The sequence below is a fragment of the Triturus cristatus genome, chromosome 11 (genome assembly GCF_964204655.1).
Source record: "Triturus cristatus chromosome 11, aTriCri1.1, whole genome shotgun sequence".
Taxonomy (NCBI): domain Eukaryota; kingdom Metazoa; phylum Chordata; class Amphibia; order Caudata; family Salamandridae; genus Triturus; species Triturus cristatus.
The window spans coordinates 875,496,076-875,516,604 of NC_140594.1; positions in this window are offsets into that span (position 1 = coordinate 875,496,076).

A 20,529-nucleotide genomic window follows, 5' to 3' on the forward strand; every position below is an offset into this window, starting at 1 on the left:
TTGTTCTTTGGACTGACCATCGACCACTAGTTGACATCATGTCAGGGAAAAATACTAAACGCACCACTGCTAGATTGGCCAGGTTATCGACCAAATTGCTAGAATTTACATTTATGGTAGAGTATATTCCTGGAGGGAGAAATAGCAGAGCGGATTGTTTGTCTAGGCTTCCTATTCATGATACAGAGGAGCAAGATTGGGAAACTGATGTAGAGGAATGTTTTGTAGCATGTGTCAATCGAGACATTCCCTCATTTGCAGAGGAGGACTGGGTCATTGAAGTCAATAAAGATGTTGTACTCAGTGAAGTAGTTTCATTGATCAAGAGAGGTTGGCCAAAGGAGAAACTTCTTGCCCCAGAACTTCAAATGTTCTGGAAGGTCAACAGTGAACTGTCTCTAGAAGGTGGAAAAGTTGTGAGAAGTGACAAACTTGTACCTCCCTCGTGTTACCGAGAAAAAATCATTTTGGCTGCTCATTCGGGTCATCTAGGAGCAACCATTACTAAAAGGAAGGTGAGGTCCGATTTTTGGTGGCCAAGGATGGACTTTCAAATTGATGAGTTGGTTAAACGGTGTGTAAGGTGCAATGCTAGTGACAAAGTTTTGGTATTGGAGGGCACTGTTGACTCTCCTGTATCTCCTCCCGGGAGGGCGTGGCAGAAAATAGGCATGGATTTTCTTGGTCCTTTTCATGTTCTACCTGCCAATTCTAAATATTTTTTGGTGCTTATTGATCATTTATCAAGGTGGGTTGAGGTTGAACCCATCAATGTTCCCAATTCTGAAAGTGTTATTACTTGTCTCAATAAGATTTTCCTTAGGGAAGGTTTTCCGGAGGAAATTCTTACAGACAATGGTGTGCAATTTGTCTCAAAAGAAATGGTTGGTTTTTTACGCTCTTGTGGCATTAAGCATACTAGAACTCCTCTTTATCCCCCACAAAGCAATGGAAAAACTGAGAGATTCAATAGAGTTATTGTAGAGTGTGTTCAAGCAGCTTTTAGATCAAAGACTTGCATTTTCAAAGCAGTGAACGATCTTGTCTGGTCGTATCGTACGTCGCCCCATGTAGCAACCAATTTTAGTCCATTCGAACTCATGAGAGGAAGGAAAGCTCCTTCGCAGGTTTATCCTTTTTGGATGGTGGAATCTTTTCATCGTGTTAGTGACATGAGGTACATGTGGGATTCTGCTAAGAAAAAATCATCAGAAGTCTGTAAGCGAATTGAACCTGTTTTGGAGAGAGATGTCCACAGTATTTGCATTGGAGATTGGGTTAGAGTAAAAAACCCGGTGTCAGTTAGGAAAGGTCTTTCTAAGTTTCTAGATTCTCAGCAGGTTGTGGACATCAGGAAGAATGCTGTTAAGTTGGCCAACGGGAATTGGTGGAATACATCTCGAGTGGCTAAGGATCCGTGTTACTTTAACAAGAATGGAGAAAATGATCTGAGAAATGATAATTGTATTAGAAGGAGCACCAGAGTTCCTACAAAGTCAAGCAGGTTACAAGATTATGTATAAAATTATGTGGTGCTGTGTTTATTTTTATCTCTTTTATTCCTTATACATTTTATTGTATTATTTCATTGTTACAAATTTGTTTTTATTAAAAAGGGGGGAGGTGTGGTGATGTGATACTGGGAATGACATGATGTCATGTGGAATGTTTCAGTGGGGTTCTGCTCTGGGGTTCTGTGAAGAGCAGTTGGGACTTCGTGCTGTGGCTGTGCCGGTTGGGACGGCTCTCTGTACTTTCCAGTAAAAGCTATTCTTTACTAAAAGTAACCTGGTGTCATCGCCTCGTCTTTACAGAAGGTTATACAAAAAGCATGCCTTCAGTCTGCGATATTTGCTTGAGAGCAACACATTCAAAATGTAACTGACGCATAGAGAACTTTTTGCTTGGTTACACCTCAAGGCTTTTCTTAAGGTGTGTCAGAGGTGTTTATGAAAATAGCATACGTTTATGCTGAATATCAGCTAAATTGGATTACTTAAATGTGTATTCACAATTATTTGCAGAATTGATTTTACACATTTTTAGGTGCAAATTCCACCACAGAGATCCATGTAGAAGTGCTGCTGACAGTGAGTACTGCAATTACCACAGTTTTCATGGAAGGTACGGGTGCATAACTTGGAGAGACATGACAGAGAAAACAAGTTTAATCTGAAACAATAATCCTAATTTTTTTTTTTAAATACCTTTATTGGTATTTTTCACTTATGCAGAAAACACGTTTCAAAGAGCAAACAGTATACATAAAAAGAATATATAAAGTTTATACATAGTCTTTATAATATAATGAGAATAAGCTTTGAAACAAATCATCAACTTTGGTAAAATTGCTTCAACACTTGTTTATATTCTCATACAATGGAGTAACAATATTTCTAAAAGCAAAGTCTTTTTTCACATTTGCTAACTGTAAACATCTACTATAAGCATTACAGCAAGCATAAGGAGTCCAGTGACAAAATGAGCAAGGGACCCACGTTCCCATGGGGCACAGGGTGAAGACTGATTTGCATATGGCTGGGTCAAAACTGGGGTGGCGAAGTGAGCAAAAGAACGATTATAGATTCAACACAGATCTGTGACTGGGGGTGAGTGTCTGAAAAGTTTCAGCACTCTGTCCATCATCTCCTTGTGTTTGCTCTATAAGCATTACAAACAGCATGCACGGATTAAGTGAGGAAAGTGGATGTTAATATGTTTTTAGGTAAAAGGCTCTTATTAATGCACAGAAATCCCAAAATGTGTAAGTTATTCGGGAAAGATGTCTGCAATCATATAGGGGTAAAAAAAACACACAATTTGCTAAATTAAATGGTTTGCTACTGCTGGATGCCTATTTAGTATGTGCTAAGCCCATTTTGCGATTAGGTGCTTAAAGAATCACAAAATGGGTTTTCGAAATGCATACTGAATCTCAATTTGGAAGGGGCATGTCTAGGGCGTCCATTCCAAATGGTGAATTGGCATGTGATGTATCAAGGGATATGGACCGCCATTTTGGCTGCAAACCACTGCTATATTACAGAGTCCTCAAAGGATTTGGTAATCCATAGGGAAAGGGATCCCATTCCCCTTTGTGAATATAAAAAAAAAAGTTTGGGAATTGGCAGTTGGCAAATCTTTCACACAACTTTTTTTTTTTGTTGTTTTTTACGGAGCTCTGTTTCCTTTGGTGAAAATGGGCTGTATTTTGAAACATTGCTTGATTTAAATTCAGTCACAAGAATAGTAGTCTGCTGGCCCCAGCAAGCCACATTTCCTGTGACGCATCCAATCTGAGTGAAGTGCAGTTTGCGACCGAACTCATGAATAGTAATAAGGTAGGTTAAATTTGGGCCGACTCAATAGTGATTTTGCGAACCGACTTAATAGTACATACACAGGCAGTTTTCCAAAGTCAGAAAGTTTTAGTAAAATGTTACTGTGCAATTTGCAACCACTTTTTGTGAATCGATTCTTAGTACATCTGACCCTTCTTACAGAAGTTTTACCGATTGTATAAATTGAAAAATAAATCAATTACATGCACTTGACGACATCATTTATGAATGGTGTAAGTTACACCTGTAGTCACTGATCTCGCCCTGTTTTACCACATTGTTTGGGGCACCCTGAATTAAACTTTGTGCTGACATGTGTTAATGCTCACAGAACCTACATAATACATGCACCACTTGCAAAATACAGAAACTTGAAATACAGTATTTTAGAATGACTTACATAGGCTGTAAATATGGAAAGCATCTCATGTGTGTGAACTCCTAGAGGCATTTTCAAGTGCTTCATGTTTTCTGATCATCTTTAGAGTGAGTGATTCACGACTGAGCGGCAGCATTAACAGAGTGTTTTAGCAGGTTTAAATGGAATGAATAATGACAGCGAAGTATTTGCTTTATTTACATACACTTCGTATTAGGTGTCTCATTTCCACTTCTGAGTGATGAAGGCAGCTCCCCAGGAAAAATCCAATATCCTTCAGAGCACTGTTATTATATGCATTAAGTACACGTAGTTTGTCTGCTCTTCCTGACAGTATCTCCATATATATGTATATGATATGCTTACATTTGGAAGTGCCAGTGAGATGTCATCCTGGTATTTATAGCAAAAGGGAAGATTCTAAGTTTTCCTTCTTACTTACTCACGAGCAGATCCTCTGTCGCTGGGCCGAAAATAGCAGACTCAAGCCTTGCAAAATAAAACATAACTGTAGGGTTTTACTATGGAGTTTACGCTCCGCCAGTGTAAAACGATACACGAAATGTATATTTAACAAATGTTGGGGACATTTATTTTACATCTGTGAACCCACGGGTTTTCTTGTTCCGTTGCAATGCCGGGGTTCCACGATCAAATTCGGTGGCGTAATTACGCACACACGTGCTTTGGGTAAGGGTGGGCGGACAACTCCGTTCCACCCACGGAATATGCGGAGATTTGCCCTTCCGCCTTCCGCGATGATAGGCGGAGAAACAGGGCAAATCTCCGCACACTCAGGGCGTAACGGAAGTTGTCCGCCCGCCCTATTAAATACATAGAAAAATACATATTTAAATAACCTTACCTGATCACACCTCTTCCAGCGCGTCTTCTTCTGAGAACTGCGCATGCGCGGGAGCCCGTGCATGCGCATTCCTGCCGAGGAATGCGCATACGCAGTTCTCAGAAGAAGACGCACTGGAAGAGGTTTGAAGCCCGGGGACACCACCGATCAGGTAAGGTTATTTAAACATGTATTTTTTTATGTATTTAATAGGGCGGGCGGGAGGCGGGCGGGAGGCAGAATATGCGTAAGGGAACTATGCGGAGAGTGTGGAGATTGGTTCCATCTCCGTGCCTCTCCACGTAGGTCCCTTACGCATATTACGCCCACCCTTAGCTTTGGGACGCAGAAGACGGAGACGGGTTAGTTACCATTGAAAGGCCCGCATTCACAGCACTAAATTGCGTTGCGTGAGCGCCCACACAAATGTCAGTAAATGTGGGCCTTGGTGTATAAATTCATGTTTCCAGGTTTTTGTGTGAGGGGGCTGTGATGCAGTGTGCCTGTCTGTGCAAGCTAGGACAGTAGCAGAACAACTCCTGAAGCATTTCCTGTGTGTTTGTACGGATTCTGTTGGCCAATATTTGGAGGGTCGCAGACACCTACACATAGAAGGTACAGTCATTTAGTAATCCTTGGATGTAGGGCAGACGTCGTTGAATTCACAGTGACTTTGTGCCACATCCTTGGTGGTACACTGTTTACAAGTCCTTGAAGGCCTGTTTGCCCTTCTGCCCATGAATGGTGCGGTAGTAGGGACACATTCCTGCACATAAACAATCAATGGCGTATTGCTGTTTCTATGTGTGCTGCACAACACAGCACACATGGAAACAGCAAAAACGAGAAGAAATTAAGCATGTCTCCACATTGCGCCAGGGTAAGACCAGCTTTTCCCTGGTCTTAATTTTGGCACTGCCCCATATTTATCTCACCCTTCTAAATATGGAGCAGCGATAAAATTAGTGGGTGTTGTGGTGGAACGCTCATCACAACATCCATTGCCCGCCCCTTTTACGTGAAAGGGTGCCTCATTCACAAGGCAGATTTAAGCCATAGTAAGTGACTTAACGGCACCTTGTGTATAAGGCAAAGCCCCTATCGCCACCACAACGTCGAGAAAAGTGAAGTGGTGGTGGCAATAGAAGCATGTAAATATGCCCCTAGCTTTACTTCACCTGCTCTATATGTCACACTCACGCCTTCTTATGTCATTTTCCATGCATAGACATTGGTTTTATGACCATGGTCGGTTGATTGTTTCAGCTGTCTACCATGTCATTTACTCCATTAACTCTTCGTTCTAATGTCCGCAAATTGTAACTACCTTAACTGCCTAACGATTCTCTCTGTATATATGCATGCACTTTAATCAAATGGTCTCACATTATCTGTAAAGCGCTCTGATACTTTAGGGTCTAGCTAGTGCTATATAAAACCTACATTACGTGCACTAGAGTTCTTACCACAAAGAGCTCCTGATTTCTCATATTTTTTAAGTTTTAAAAGATAAAGTTTATTGAAAAAGAAAAGGGAAAGGATGAAAAAGGGGAGAAAATAAAGTAAAAATACATAGATGGTAACAAGGAGTAATTCAAATATTACATAAATGAAAGATCATACATCAATATAACAAGGTAAATACTAATGTGCTAAAAATCTGGTCAGGTAATAGAACAATGCATAAAATACAATGAAAACAATACTGAGAACAATAATGAAGATAAGAAGAAATGAGAATGTCATGGGGGTTTCAACACTTCTTGGTTCGAAATTTGAGGTACAGAAAAAAGCCTAGCATGTTGATCTATGAAATCAGTAACACGAGACCACATAAACAAGCTTTTGGGAGCCAAGGAAATTGGGAACACATAAACAGTATCTAACCTGTGATTATGACACACAGCATACCACCAAGCCTGAAAGGATAACTCAGCTAAGTTTTTCCAATGTTTGGTGATTTGTTGAAAAGCTACCCCCAAGAGCAGATCCAAAAGTTGTAAAGGTAAAGAACAGCTTGACCAATCTGCAGACAGAGAGCCTAAGAAAATATTAGTAAATGAAAAAGGAACCGTCAAACGAAAAATTTAAGTAATTTGATTCCACACCTTCTGCCAGAAATCTTGAACAAAAGGACATAAAAAAAGTAAGTGATGTAAGTCAACATTATTGGAGAAACATGACCAACAGACATCAGGGAACTCAGCATTGAACTTATGTAAAAGAGATGGGGAGAGAAATAATCTATTATAAATAAAAAAGAGTGTTTGCGTGTTATTAGCTGCTCTGGATGTTTTCCTTATTTTGAGCCAAATGCGATTCCAAAGTGATATAGTCCAATTGATCTGAAGGTCACGCTCCCAATCCAATTCTGTTTTAGTTTTTTCTCTATGAGAGGTTGGTGTATGTAGGTATTTATAAAGTGCTGAGGCTTTGGGACCTGAATTTAAAAACGTGAAAGCATTAATGGAAGGATCTATCATCTGACCCAAGGGGGGGGATACATTTCTGAATAGCTGTGTTTAAAGCATGTTGTAAGAGAGTATATTTAGTAGAAAAAGATGCAGGGAAGTTAAATAACCGTTTAGCTTGGGGGAAAGATAAAAACGTATAATTTTGAAAGAGTTGATGAACCCAGAGGAGACCTTTTTGTCTCCAAGATTTCCAATATATGGATCTATTATTGATCAATATACGATGAGTATGCCAAATTGAGGAATTAAGAAGGGAGTCGATTTCAGAAGAGCCTTTTAATAAGAAAGCATCTAATAATTCATATGTGAGTTTGATAATGGGTGTAATTAATTTTTGAGCTCTCTTGGAAAAAGAAAGAAATTCTGAGAAGGAGAAGGGAGCAATAATGGAATGTTCAAGTATTACCCAAAGAGGAGAGACCGCCGAGGGGTTATTAAGCCAGTGAGAAGATTGTCAGAGAATAAAGGCTTTGTGATAAGAAAGAAAATCAGGGAAATTAACCCCACCTTCTGTTTTAGGACGTTGAAGTTTTGCTAATGACATTCAAGCCTTTTTCCTACCCCAAAGAAAGGAAGACAGCAGAGAGTTAATTTTTAAAAAATATTTTTGAGTTATAGTGATAGGAATATTAGAAATAGTAAATAAGACAATAGGGGATAGCATCATTTTGATGGTATCTAACCTCCCCCATCAAGATAGATATAAAGGATGCCATCTATCAATAAGGGAAGAAATTTTTGAACAACAATTATCTCAATTAATGGAGATTGAAGAATGAATAGAAGGGGAAAAATAAGTTCCTAGGTATTTTATATGATGTTTATTCCAAGAGAAATTGGTTGATTTAAAATCATCTTTATGTTTAAAACGTTTTTATTGAAACAAAACAAACCATGGGGGAGGGGGGTAGGAGGTTAGGGTACATTTAATACAATCAAAGAAAAAAGGTGCCACTCAAGAGGGTTGGCGATGGATAGCTCGATGGGCCAGGGGAAAAGCACAGTAAATGAAAGGCTAGAAATGCAAACTGTGGAATCCCTGCGTGCATATCCAACACCCCAAATCTGAGCAATGAAAACCAGCAGCAACTCGACAAAGCACAATCCACCCCCCCCCATCTCCCATCCCCCCAGTAAAGAAAGGAAGGAAGAAAAAACAATACCCCACCCCCCCGTCCTATGGTCCCGCGTCAGATTAGTCCACACCAAGAAGCCCCGCACCCCCCCCCCGAGGCCTCTATCTCACATGTGATCTAGTCCGCCGGGATCACCGGCGGCGTCAGCCTGAGAAGCCTAAGATACCTCGGACAGGTGAGCTCCCGGAATTCGGTGGACAGCAGCGCTAGAAAGGGTTGCCACAGCTCTTCAAATTGGTCTATTTCCCCCGCCACCGTGAGCGACAACTTCTCCATTCCCAGCACATGCCAAAGCCTATGCAACCAACCCGTGATGGAGGGGACAGTGTTGGTGCGCCAGTGGATAAGGATGTTCTGGACCGCAGACCCCAGCGCAATCGCGATCTGCCTGCCCCTGCGGGACTTCAGTGGGTACATTAGGTCATTGGGGAGGCCCAGCAGGACATACGCCGGGAAGCGCGGCAGCTCTATCTCAAAGTGCTTATCCACCTCGTCCAAAACTTCCTTCCAGTAAGCGGTCAGCACGGGGCAATCCCAAAGAATGTGTGAGAGGGTACCCTCCTGCCCGCAGCCCCGCCAGCACCCCTTGTCAGTGTATTTATGCATTTCATACAGTCGCTCCGGGGTGTAATACCAATAAGTGGACACCTTAGTGAAGGTCTCCGTAAGGCCCGTGTGATATGCAGAGTGCCGCGCCCGATACGCAATTTTGTCCCATTCCTTGTGGCTGAGTGTCCTACCCAATTCCCTGTGCCAACGCTAATCATCTTTAAAGGTATATTTAGTTAGGGGTAAAATTTCGCATTTATCATTATTTAATTTGTAACCAGACACTGAAGAATAAGATTGAATTTCAGATAGAAATGCAGGAAATAAAGAAGAGGGATTAGAGACAAATACTAAAATGTCATCAGCATAGGCTGCTAATTTAAACATGCGAATCGCCAGAGATGAAACCTTGAAAATCCGTATTTTGACGAAGTCTTCACAAAAAGGGTTCTAAAGCTAAATTAAAAAGGAAAGGGGATAGCGGACAGCCTTGACGAACACCTCTGCCCAAGGTAAAATTCGAGGAGGTAAGGCCATTAACAAATATAGCAGTTTAGAGTTTGAGTATAAAAGAGATATCAGCGAGATAAGTTTAGGATCAAAGCCGAACCAGTTGAGGGATGAGAAAATAAATGGCCAGTAGACTCTGTCAAATGCTTTCTCTGCATCTAATGCAATCTCCGCCAAAGAATCAGATAAATGAGAAGATTTTGAAAGAATATAAAAAAACAAGCGAGTATTGTCCGTAAGAAAGCGACCCTTTACAAAACCCGATTGTTCTTTACCTAAAAGATCCGGAAGAAAAGATTCTAAGCATGAAGCCAGTGATTTAGAATTTTTTTTATAGTCAATGTTAACCAAGGAGATTGGTCTGTAGTTTTTGCAGAGACGGGGATCTTTATTACCTTTAGGGATAAGACAAATGAGAGCTTCCAAGAAGGAACCTGAAGCAGAACCAGACTGTGAAAAAAAAGTCAATGGTGAATCCATCAGGACCTGCAGCTTTGTCCTTTTTAAGGGTATTTAGAGCATTCTGAAATTCTTCCAGTGAAATATCCATTTCTAACGGTTGAAAATCGATATCACGACCTGAGGTATTAATAATAGAATAAAAATAATCAGAGATGGATTGATCGGTAGGGTATGTTTCAGGAGTATATAAAGAGTTATAAAACGTATGAAATTCCTGCAAGATCTCAGAATCTTTAAATCTAGGTGTCTGTTGAGCATCTAATATTGAGTCAATAGTGAATTTGTTTTTCTTTACTTTAAGATAGTTAGCCAATAGTTTACCCGATTTGTTATTACCACCATAAAATTTTGCACTTGATTTTAACAAATAGAGGGAGGCGTTGTCAGTAGATACCTTATTAAATTTGAGTTTGGCAGCTACTAAAGCATCTAAAGAAGCCTTTGATTTAGATGTGTAATAGTTGTGTTCAAGGAGTTTTATTTTAGCAAAAAGGTCTGTGGTGGATTTTCGGGCTATATGGCGCTTTTTAGAAACAAAATTAATAATAAAGTCACGTGCGGCTGCCTTAAAAGCATCCCAAATAGTAAAAAATGGAAGAGTATCAGATTCATTAAAAGAGAAATATTCATTGAAGTAAGAAGTGAAAGAAGAAGTAAAGACAGGATCAAGTAGTAATGAATTATTAAAGCGTCATCGTCTGGGGGCCGAAGATTTATGAAGAATGTCAAGAGAAACGGAAACTGGAGCATGATCAGAAATTAAAATGGAACCGATATCAGAAGAAATTAAAGACTGAGATAGGGCATGAGAAACAAAAATATGATCAATACGTGACTGTGAATGGTGTACTGGAGAAAAGAAAGTGTACTCTCTCAAAGAGGGATTGCATAATCTCCAGGCGTCTACTAGGTGCCTATATTGAAAGGAGTGTAAAAAAGCTTTATGCGCTTTAGAAGCAGTAAAAGAGGAAGTGGAATTACGATCGATGAAAGGATCAACAGACATATTACAATCTCCAGCTAAAATCAAATTATCATGAGGGAGTTGCATTAATTTCTCTGAAAGGAGGGACCAAAAAGAGCAATCAGAGATAGTCGGGGCATAAACATTAAATAATGTAAGGGGGGTATTTTTTACCACTAGTTCTGTAAGAAGCCAGCGACCTATATCATCAGTCTCTTGAGAGATAAGTTTAGCCTGAAGAGACTTGTGACAGAGGTTAGCAGCGCCATTGCGTTTGCCATCACCCGGGAAAAAGAAAACCTCTCCAACCCAGTCTCGCTTCAACTTCAGGGATTCAGATTCATTGAGATGAGTTTCTTGAATCATGGCTATATCAACATTCAATTTAGAAAGATGTGAAAGAATATATTGTCTTTTAATAGGAGAGTGTAAACCCTGGACATTCCATGTAACAATATTCAATGTCATCCAAAAAACATTAAGAAGATAAATAGGATAAGACCAGATAAAACAATGTATTTATCAAATAATAACCTTAATGGTAAGCGAGTGACACAAAGTATGTCAACAGTTGAACCACAATTATATATATTTAAACGAGTAATTACTTTTCAAATCAAAAAGTAAGAAACAGGTAAGAAGAAGAATAGAAAGGAAAGAAAAAGAAAGTGAATCAGATTGTGAAACTGAATTGAGAATAAAAAAGAGAAGCGAAAGAATAGAATATAACAAGTGGAATTCAATGTATAAATAGGTCACAGGGAAAATGAATAATAAAAATGAGGAAAAGGAAAAAAATAAAAAATAGTGGGTGGAACCACAGAAAGACAGAAGACATGAATAATATAAGGTTAAAAGAAGAAAAAGTGAACCGGTAAGATACTTAGCATCATACACAAAAGTACATATAAAAAATACTGAAGTAAGGACTATACGAAAAATTGAAAAGGAAGTTTTACAAAGCACAAAAATATTAATGATCAAAATCAGATGAAAGAAAGAAACAGGACAGAGCGATAAAAGAGAAAAAAGTAGGAATAGAGATGCAAGAAGAAACGAGGTATGAAAAAAAGAGGAGTAAAAGATTAGTACATGAGAAAAAGGAAGAAAAAAACACAACATATTATCCATGGCGAGTACCATAAAAAACACTAAAGATAAAAAAAAACATACCTACAGAAGGGTTATGATTTCTCATATTATCCAATTTTGCATGAACATTTCAACCCATTCAATTACTTCTAGCATTGGGGTATTCACTTGGCCCTCTGTTGGACTGCGTATAAAACAAGAGCAGCATTCGATTGAGAGAACAAGGAAATCCTTATTTTCTTGATGTCAATTAGTGTGAGACAAGCCCTCAGATGCCACCTTAGGGTAAGTTAATAAAAAAAAAGCTAACTGGTCTGCAATAAAAAGTGATACAATTATCCATGTTGAAACGCGATTTCCCACACTAAACAATTCATAAGAAGTAATCATCTAATCAATTGTTGAAACATTATTTTGACCTAATTGGGTGTTACCACCAGGGATATACCTAGTAATTCCACCATTAAGTATAACACATCTGATTTCCATCTGTGCACATAAAAGCATTTTCCCTCTCAAATTGACCTTTTTTTAAACTCATTTTTCAGATCTCAGGATTATTCTCAGCACATTCCTGTCCAATATCGCTTAATAACGTTATAGATTCATATGAGATCTTTCCATTCAGATCTTTCACACTAAATATGTTAGTGATATTTATTTTCCAAGGAGATATCCTTACTTTCCTGCAAGACTTCTATGTGTAAATCATTGGAAGGAACACGAGGGGGGCTAAATACATTGCAGAGAATTGACCCAAATGAAACATTACACTCCCTGGGCAAAATTATTCTCTGAGGATACATGCTTCTAAAAGGTAGAATTTCATATGACCACAAACAATCTGTTCTACGCAGTATGGCCAAACGTCCACTTGCACGTCCACTTTTAGATTTAATGGCTGCTCTTAAAAATTACATGGACCCCTTCCATATTAAAGTTGTCATATTGCTAGGTTTCCTGTAGATACATCACAGTGAATTTTAAAATTTCCTGCTTATCTTGGAGGCTGGTCATCCCTGCTATGTTCCAATTTATATTTTTCATATGTTTGCTATATGAAACCCCGTTTTAAAGCTATTATTCAGTGTTGAAATGTTATGATACTATTACATGCTAAACTTTTAATTAGTTTATTATGAATGTATCTATGTATTTCATTTGCCCATGCAATTAAGAAACTAGGATTTCGAGCTTTGTGCAGTCTGATATGCTTCATTTTTTAACAAGATAATTTTATTAGTTTTAGTGCAAGAGGTTACATTCACTCTGAAGTAGGGGTATACAATCCCCCCTCCCAAGGGGTACCAAAAGTTCTTACTAATGCCCCTCACTTGCAATAGTCACATTTACCAATTTTATGTGTACAATCCCATCCCTGTGTTTCTCTCCCCCAACCCTCTTCCCTCCTGGAACGGTCCGTGGGGCATGTCTCCGATCTGCAACACATTTACCTCTAATGAAACACAGTTGGGATTGGTCATTTCACTCGATTACTGTGATCCATCAGTCTCTCGTCTAAGAAAGAAAGCACTAATTAACTGTATTGAATGTGTCTTGCTGCACCATGGCTGACTGAGGAACAGTATCAATGCTTTTATCCTCGGTGGTAGAGCCATAGTCACCCTTCGATAGATAAGCTAGCAATGGTTTATATATGCTTTCACAGTCTCCAGAGTCCTCGGTGAGATCCCGGATAGTTTCACCATGGCCATAAGTGACCATAGATGTGCATGCCATTAGTTGATGTCTGGGGGTTTCTTCCTTTTTCAGGAAGCTGCAATTGTTTTTTGTACTCCCAGACAATTCCAGATGAGTACTGGTCTGCTTTGTCCTGAAAGAGTAGTTCTTTCATAGCTATCCCAAAGAAAACATAGGCTGGAGTTCCTTGTATAATGTAGCCCAACATGGTCCATTGGCTTTCTAGCAAGCTTTACAGAAAGGTTGAATTTTGGGGCATGTCCACCAGATGTGCAGTAGATCCCCTATGTCGCTGCACTCTCTTCAATACAGCGGGATAGTGGTTGGGTAAAATTTATGTTGTTTTGCTGGGTACATGTACCCGTAATAGAGGACTTTACAACGCGCATTTCTTCCAAGCACACTACATGTCAACCTATTAATATCTCACACTTCAAATTGTGGACAATGGACCCGAGAACACCTGTGCAGCGCCCATACCGTAAATCACCAAAATGTTAAATCTGCAAACCAATCTTGTGTGCAAATCTCCAAAAACGCCTCTTATCCAGAGAGGGCCTCCCTTCACAGAGGGATAATTGACAACAAATCAAAAATCGTAGCTGCACATCTAACAAATGGACATATAACCAAGTTAGAAAACTAACATCAAGATAGCATGATTAGGTTAAAAAAGCATCTGTAAATGTAATGAATATATGTTCATTTTCTTCTTTATAGATATTTGTTCTGTTCATAAAAAACCATCAGGCAACGCGTTTCATCCTTTTTACCATAGGACTTCTTCAGGGCAATGTTATTGTGAAGCGCCAGGCATAATCACTAGAGTGCACCATTAGATAAGGGCACTTTCCAATACATGTGAACTGCTGGCCTCTGTTTAACATGTAAAGAAAGCACTCCCAACAGAGGATGAAGTAATTCAAGGAATCCAATGGACAAATGAAAACAAATAGGTTGACCATGTGGTCTAATTTTGCTTGCAGCTTTTTTCCGACAGTGTGACACCTAGATGCACACCTATTGCAGTGCATATGATCGGGTGGAGATTCTCCACCACTGAGTGCTAGCCATAATTGGACCTGCACACTCAATGCTGACACATGGTTATTAGACCACGTGGTCGACCTATTTGTTTCCATTTGTCCATTGGATTCTTTGAATTGACCCCTTGAACACTACCCTTAACTATGCCTTGGTCAGATTTATGGATCGCTTCACTGAGAAGCTAGAGGAGGCGAGATGTGCACACGATGGTCAGGCAGGCAACCATGTCTCCTTGCCTCACTGATCTACAGACATGTTTTCGACCCATCATTAAGGCATGGCATAAGCAGAGGATTCTATTCGTCCATACTGGTCTCTTATACAATCTTTCCCCCCCTTACTGGGAAGGCTCTAAACCCTCCTCCTTAACTGAACACAACGACTCTCTTTTTCTTAACTCTTAACTGCTTAAATTGGACCTTAGCGTCTTTTTAGATTAGGTTTTCACAATGCTTTTAAATTTTATATCAATGCTAAGCACCTAGCAATGAATTTCTGTTACTGTATATTGTTGCAAGGGTTTTAACAAAGCAGGCAATAAAGCAATTTTCCAATTTTTCGATTTACTTTTATTGAGAGTATCTTAACCATGAGGTTCTAGCCATGTATCTATAGCTAATTTTACCTAGTGTGGGATGGTTGATGTTGAATAGCTGTCCATGTTAATGTTACATGACCTTAAGAATTTCTCTCGCATTGAGAGAATCGTCTCCTAACTGTTCCCTTTAGCCCTTGGTGTGGTCCCTCCCCATCTCTCTCTTACAATAGGTTGAAACGTAAAACTAACTGTAGCAATGTCTCATGATCTGCCAGCTTGGTCTGGTCCATGGAGCTCCGTCTTACTTCTCAGAGGGAGTGCAGTGCAGCAGTTGTGGGGTCCATACATGATGCGAGGGGTCATCCGGACCCATTGGGATGAACTCCTATTTAGACATTGTGATTCCTCTGTGTAAGCCGCGATAGAGTTGTAGATTTTCTGGTTGTGAGGGCATCACTGCTGCCATTGTAGTGGTGGGTTGCAGCTCCACGCCGCTGGGTGACTGCTTTCCTGGGACTGCTGTGTGCTTGTCTCGCTTTGATACTCTGTCACATCTTGGGTGCTGGGTCTGCCACCTCTTTTTCTCTCTGTTATTCCTCTCCGGTGGCATCTTCTCTCCCATGCACGTCTGTGCTATCTCTTTTTCCGGGGTGATACCCAGTGTCTTGTCTGCTGACTCCAGGTCCAAGAACCGAAATGCTTTGTCGTTCTTTTCAAAGGCAGTACCAAAAGGGAAGACCCATCTGTATCTGATTTTGGACTGTCTCAGATATTCCTAAGTGGCCTTATCTGTTGTCACCACAGTAAGGTTGCCAGGGCCACATCTTAGAAGAGGGGGCAAGTGTGGCCATCGTATATGTGATTTGGCCGAGCACTCTGGCATTATTTAGTATCTTTTCTTTGCACTGGAAGTTCTGAAATTTTTCCAAAACATCTCGTGATCTGGACAGCCCCTCAGTGCGTTGCTGTGAACGCTATCCAATTTTATATAGTTTATAGGCACGCCTGCAACCTCGGATTCGAGACAAAGGTCTCCAAGTTTGCCCCCTCTGGCTTCTCTGTGCCTTTTATTAACACTTAAAATACTTATGAGGGGTGCAACCTTGGATGCCCAAACGTAGATGAAGTGAAAAAACTTATTTTCTTGTTAGATGAAGCCATTATGAGGCAAATTCTGCCCCACCACAAAAGATCCCTTTGTCTCCCTGGCTTGTGTTCCTGGTCTATGACACTGTGGAGCTGGAGGAACAGAAAGGAAGTCCCACTGAGTCTGATTCACTGCATAGATTTGTTATAGAGAAAATTCACACCATCATTTAAATCTATCAGAAAGTTTTCACAAAAATATTTTATATGGGGCCACAATAGGTTCTGAGAGTCAAGGTTTAATTGCCACATTCTTGCGTGAATACGTATATTTAGGTTTGGCTTTCCTGCAGAATGTCTATGAAGACAACCAGCATTAAATATTAAACATTAACACATTTAAAGCCATTGGTCTATTTGGTGAGCCCATCAGCCATTGCACAGATGTTTTGCCCATCACATTTTGGACCAGTCAATGCATTTTGGGGCTATTTCCTTGCTCTGCTTCTGGGTGATCATGTCAAAGGCAGCATGATGGCTCTTCTGTTGCTGCTCCTTTCTGTCTTTGTAATGCAGCATTTTGTGTGTGTTTTCTTTGCTTAAATCAAATACATTTTAACATTGGTTATTTTGGTGATGAATTATGTCACTTCTTGGACCTTGCTCAACATGGCCTTCTTCCCAGTTAAACCCCACACATGGCTTTGATCAAGCGTCATGGCCCCTCAACATCTACCATCACATGACATAGCTTTCTCATCCTATGCAGCGTTCCCTAATTTTGGAGACCGTGTCTTGCTGTAGTAGAAACACTGTTTCTCCCACAGTACAGCCCTTACAAGGGAGTTGTTCCCTTTGCCATTTTTTCATGTTCACTGGAACAACCATTAACTTTGTTCAATCAGTATCTTGCCCATACAAAATAATTTAACAACTATATTAACATTCTTGGCTGGTTTTCTTGAATTAAATATTTACTGCCACAAGGCAGCCTGAGGAGTCTTTCAAATAATTTGTCATGTTTAGAAAATGTTTTTTCCCCTCATGAACATTACAGCATCGCAACTGAAAAACACTCCACTGTCAAGATGTCTGCCTTAATAACTCCTACCTAGAAGAAGTCAGCAATTTCTGTTTATTGGTTCCCAGCACTTAGTGTGAACATATATTTGGCTTGAAAAGAACATGGTAGCCGGAATGGTCCAAAGACTATTGTCTGTGAGGGTGGACTGAAGGGGTGCCAGCAAGCAGTTGTGTTTGAGGTGTTTTTTAATTTCTTTGTGTGATCAGCATCACAAATGATCCTTCATTTAACATATTGTTATCCTGTAGTCTCCGTAGGGGATCTTCGTCAAGCAGGTTAGTAAAAAGACTTATATTTGATTTATATTGCATACTCCTGATTTGTATGCATTAAAAAAAGTTTAAATTGGTTAGACTGACCTCCCCATATCGGCCAGTTTGGCCACTAGAACTAATACATAGGTTATGACTTTCATTAACTAGTAGGACTTTAGTGGAATAGCGTCTTAGTGCTTTAATTAACCGAAAACTATGTTTACACCAAGCGTGTGTGGAATTGTGGAATTATTTCTCGTGAAATTTAACAGAATACTATAGAAGTATCGCAATGCTATGTTTTTACAGTGAAATGTGGGTGGGAGGTACCTCACATGGTGATTTTCACACCACAGGCACATACTTCGTATGATAAATCCTCATGTTTTGCAAACATTAGTATGGTTTGAGCAGAAAATGTTGCTCAGAGACATATTTTCTGGGCAGTCAAGCCTCTTGAATGCAAAAAAGTAAGCAAAACTGCATTAAAGACATTTTTCAGAAATGTTGCACATTTTGCAAAATTCACATTACCCACACACCTGAATACTCCATGATCTCAGAAACGACGATGACTAGAGCTCTCTGTTGAGGTTGACAGATTCCATGGTAATAAGGGTTCTCTCTTGGAATTTCATCACAATTAACCCATAAATATGGATTAATAGGGCTCTGTCTTTAGATGAAGAAAGATCCATGGGCAACTAGGGTTTCTGAAGGTGAACACAGGCCCACCTGTAACATGGGCTCACTGTTGAACACAGATCAATAGGCAAATCATAATTTCTGTTTAGACTAACACAAATCTGTAGGTAGCAAGGGGTTCCTTAGAGGAAAACTGATTAAAAAGCACCAAAGCTGTCTTCATGGGGGTGTGGCCAAATGCCGACAGGAATGGCCGCACGGTAACCGAGCTCCGCTGCGCCACTCCCGAAACATCCGTCTAACTCCATTTGCCCCGGCCTGATCTCTGCCCCGAGCGACTCCCTGACTGCCTTTGCTGCTGCTCAAGGTGCGGACAAAAATTGAAGCTTTAATGGAGAGACGCTCCGGACGCCGACTCCACCAGACGTGGACACACCGGCAGGAAGTGCTACTGTGCGGCGACAGAGCGCGATGCAACACCGCGGATGAGACCTGGTCTGCAGAGTTTTGGGATACTTGATTGAGCGCCCTCGGCGCCCTAAACTGAGTGTGATGAGCCTGACCCTACATCGGAGCACGGTGACAGGTTCGTGGATACTGCAGTGGAGGGGAACCTGACTCGGATCCCTGCTGCTCCTCCTGTGCCGCCGCATTTTCAGTGGGCTGCGAGGCCGCAGACCCCTGCAGGACCTTCCTTGAAGCCCCACAATGCCCAACAAAACTCTCATCAGGCAAATCACGGCACCCTGGGGGGCGATCTTGTGGACGATCGACATCTGCTGTGAGGAGGCCTGCCCCAACACTGACGAGGCCCTGGGGACCTGTTGGGCTGCCTGGACTTCCGCTATATCCCATGTGCAGCGTGAGCCCCCAGGCGGGAACCCGCTGATCTGCTAGCGGCTGGTGGACTGTGGTTGAGTGCTGTGGCCCAATAGTGATTCACCGGTGTCGCCCGTGGGCGCCTGTGTTCTGACAAGGGATTGAGGGAGCTACGCAGGCGGCCATCACATAGCGTAAGAGGGAAAGTGAGTGGTGCTATACTGGCTAGTCCATTGCCCTGAGACTGGAATACCTGTAGATCCCCTTGGGCTGGAAGGACAGAGTGTCGTCGGTCCAGTAGTTCGCAATGGAGTCCCCCCGCACAGCGCCTAGTGGTGGTTGACTTGTGCCCCCGGTGGTGACTGTGGGGTGCTTACTTGTGTTTCATCGACAAGTGGCTGGGAAGGCTTGTGCCAAAACCAACAGGCCGCGTGGAGTGCACCATGTCAGGCGGTGGTGAGTAGCTGCTGCTTCCTAGCCCTACATCATTCCCCTCCCACGGAGCTGACATGGTGACGGGCCGAAGCGGGCGGACTGCGACGCAGACCATACTGGAAACGTTTGCATGGCAAAAGACTTAGGATAAATCAGGCAATATCGTAGCCCATGGTGATGACTCAGAGCCCACTAACAAAGACCTCCTAGCGGCGATTACCACTGTGCGGACCTCTCTTGAGACCCGAATTGACACGGTCACAACGGAAGTGGCCCTCATAAGGGAAGACATGAGAAAAATGGCCGATCGTGTGAATACTATGGAGAGCACCACGACAGAACTGGCCACTGATACAACCCTCCTCAAAAAGCAGGTGGCCGAGCTGTGCACTTCTCACGAGGCGATGGCGGTTCAACTCGACGAATATGAAGGCAGAATGCGGCGCAATAATGTCCGAATAATTGGCATTCCGGAACTAGCGGAGGGGCCAGCTGCCGATCTCTATGTCGAGGAGCTCATCCTGAAGCGTCTCCAACCAAGAGGACTATCCAAGTGCTTCTCTATTGAGCGAGCCCATCGTGTGCCGGGGGGTAGGCCTAAACCGGGAGCCCCCTGTCTGCTTCTTGCCCGAGTGTTTAATTATTGCGACCGCGACGTGATTCTACGAACTGCGAGAGCAGACTTCACCTTAAGAGTCCAGAAACAACGTTGGAGTTTCCTAGATGTGAAACGTGCTCTCAGAGACCAAGAGACCACATATGCCATGTTATTCCCAGCGAAACTCAGATTTGAATCGGATAGTAAACTGTGGTTTTTCACTAGACCTGAGGATGCCTGGGACTGGCTTGATGGATGGCGTACAGCTGGCAAGAAACCACACAAGTTGACACCGATAACCGGAGAACTCAACGAGTGGCGTCAGCAACGTCGGTCCCCGCTTTCCTCTGACGCTAGCTCTCAAAGTCCTACAGGATGATCATGAACGACTGACCTCTCCAGAGGCCTATACAGTGTTTCTTTTGTCTCTTACGGCCTGCTGGGGCTAACTGATGCACTTCTGTTGTGGTTCCCTAATCTTTATGGGTGGCTTGATGAACATATTGATATGGCTTTGCTCCTCTGATGTTCGGCGAGATTTGGCATTCCGGCCTTTCCAGTCACTTATCCA